We start from the raw sequence: 2,660 nt of genomic DNA, 5'->3' as shown, positions 1-2,660 counted from the left end.
GCATCCAAACAGACTAGGTTCCCACAAAGCCAGTACATGGAATAGAATCAAAACCCAGTGCCATTGTCCTTGGCTTCTCAGTCAGCTCTCATTGTCAGCCAGGCTCTGAGAGTCTGGTTTGATCACAGGCTCCATCATGTCCCAGTCCAGCTGGCCTTACCCCTCACGGTCCTGACTTCCTTGAGCACAACCGAATTTGTTCTTTTTAACAAGGCTTGTCTTTCAAGGATTTATCTGACCTACCTGCTGTTCCCAGTCAAGCCTATGATCTGACCACATCACTTGCACTAATGCTTTTCTCGTATCAGTAACAGATCCTTCTGAATTCCCTTAGTTCAAAGTCAGAGTCAGTAGGTACCTAGATGGCTTAATATCTTGTTGATAAATATATTAAATAAAGAGTTAGATATAGTAGGAGCTGGAGAGAGGAGGCACTTGTTTCTCTTTCAGAGAGCCCAAGTTCAATTCCCACACAGCAGTTCACAGTCAGCAACCTCAGTTCCAAGGATCTGATGCCTGTTTTGGGGGTACCAGATACACACGTAGTAACACAGATACATGCAGACAAAACATGCATACACAGAACATAATTTTTTTAAAAGCTACATATAGAAAAGTGCTTAAAAGCATTGGTTCTTGGGTTTAGAGATGTAGCTCAATTCGTAGAATGCTTTGAATACTTGTTTGGCTAGGCAATAAGTTCAAGGCCAGCCTGAACTACATAAGACCACTTTCAAAACTAACAACATCAATAACAAAAACAATAAAAGCATGTGTTCTTAGTGGCCAAAAAAGAAATGCAAATATCACTAAACATATGGAAAGGATGATGTTAATTTATAAGAAGGAAATTTCAAGCTACATTACATAATTTAAGGGCAACCAGGTCTACATAGAGACTCTCTGAGAAAAAAAAATCAACAAAAATAAACAAAACTAAAATATGAAACAAAGTGCAGTGGCCACCTGTACTTCTCCAAACTACAAAGGCCATAAACCAATGAGAATTCCGAGACTCTGTCATGCTTATGAGGAAACAAGGGAAAGATGATTTTGAAATGTACTGTAGGATTCTGAAACAGGAAGAGGACACTAGGCAAATGTGAAGAAACTATACTTTCTATTTAATAAGGTTCATTAGTCACAAAGACACTGTGCTGTGCAAGGTGTTAACACTAAGTAAAACTTAGTAGAAATATATGAAACAGTAGAGTATGAAGCTTTTATGTAAATCTAAAACTATTCAAAGAATAGAATTTTTTTAAAGTATCCTAATTAGCACTTTTTTACTTACTATATTGGAAAGGAATTAAAAATGATAATACATTTGTTTTGTTGACATTCTGGTGAAATGAGCACTCTCAAGTATTGCTGGTAGGAGGAAAAATTGGTACAACCTCTACTAAGAGCAACTTGATGTACCTATTGAAATTTAAATGCCCATTTTCTTCAAAGCAGCAAGTCAATACATCTGCAAATATGATTGTCAATGCAATAAATACTCATCTATATGCATTACTGTTCAATGCTCTCGGCGGCAGAATGCTGGGGAAAAACAAGTGTCTAAATACATTTAATGAAATCTGTATAATGATGAAGAGGGGGTACAGTCCTCAGGATTATTACAGTCTTGAAAATATAGCTAGGGAACTCGCAAGTTTCAGAATACCATATAGTATGCTTATGTTTGTGTAAAAGGTGGAATATGTATGTGCCTACATATGCATGAAATATCTCTGTGAGAACGTATGACAGGGAATGCCTCCAACTAACAGAACTCAGTGATTGAAGGACAAGAACAGAAAGAAAAAAAACTCAACTAAGTTATTCATATGTTCTTTTCCTATAGAAATTTTTGTTCTTATGTTGAGACAGGATTTTGTATGAAGCTCAAATTGGCCATTAACTTCTGATCTTCCTGCCTGAGTCTTCCAAATACTGGGATTACAGATGCGTGCCAAACATGCCCTTATAGCCTTTGAGGTTTTTGTTTGTTTTGTTGGTTGGTTTGGTTTTTAGAGATAGGGTTTCTCTGTGTAACAGCTCTGACAGTCCTGGAACTCTTGTTGTAGACAGGCTGGCTTCAAACTCAGAGATCCACTTGCTTCTGCCGCCTAAATGCTGGGATTAAAGGCGTGTGCCACCACTGCTCCTGTCCTTTGAATTTTTATTTTTTATCAATATTATTATTTGGTGATTTTCAAGACAGGGTTTCTCTGTAGCTTTGGGGCCGGTCCTGGAACTAGCTCTTGTAGACCAGGCTGGCCTCGCACTCAGAGAGATCTGCCTGCCTCTGCCTCTGTCTCCGAGTGCTGGGAGTAAAGGTGTGCAATAACTGTATGACTGTCTCACCTAGTGTCCTGGGTGGCTTTCTGTGTCAACTTGACACATGGTATAGAGTCATCAGAGGAAGGCGCTTCAGCTGAGGAAATGTCTCCTTGAGATCTAGCTGTAAGGCATTTTCCCATTTAGTGATCACTGGGGGGGAGGGCCCAGCCCATGGTGGATGGTGCCATTTCTGGACTGGTGGTCCTGGGTTCTATAAGACAGTGGGTTGAGCAAACCATGGGAAGCAAGTCAGTAAGCAGCACCGCTCCACAGCCTCTGCATCAGCTCCTGCCTCTGGGATCCTGGCGGGTTTGAGTTCCAGTTCTGACTTT

Source organism: Microtus ochrogaster, unplaced genomic scaffold (assembly GCF_000317375.1).
Source record: "Microtus ochrogaster isolate Prairie Vole_2 unplaced genomic scaffold, MicOch1.0 UNK17, whole genome shotgun sequence".
Lineage (NCBI taxonomy): Eukaryota > Metazoa > Chordata > Mammalia > Rodentia > Cricetidae > Microtus > Microtus ochrogaster.
This window is presented reverse-complemented; position numbering follows the sequence as displayed.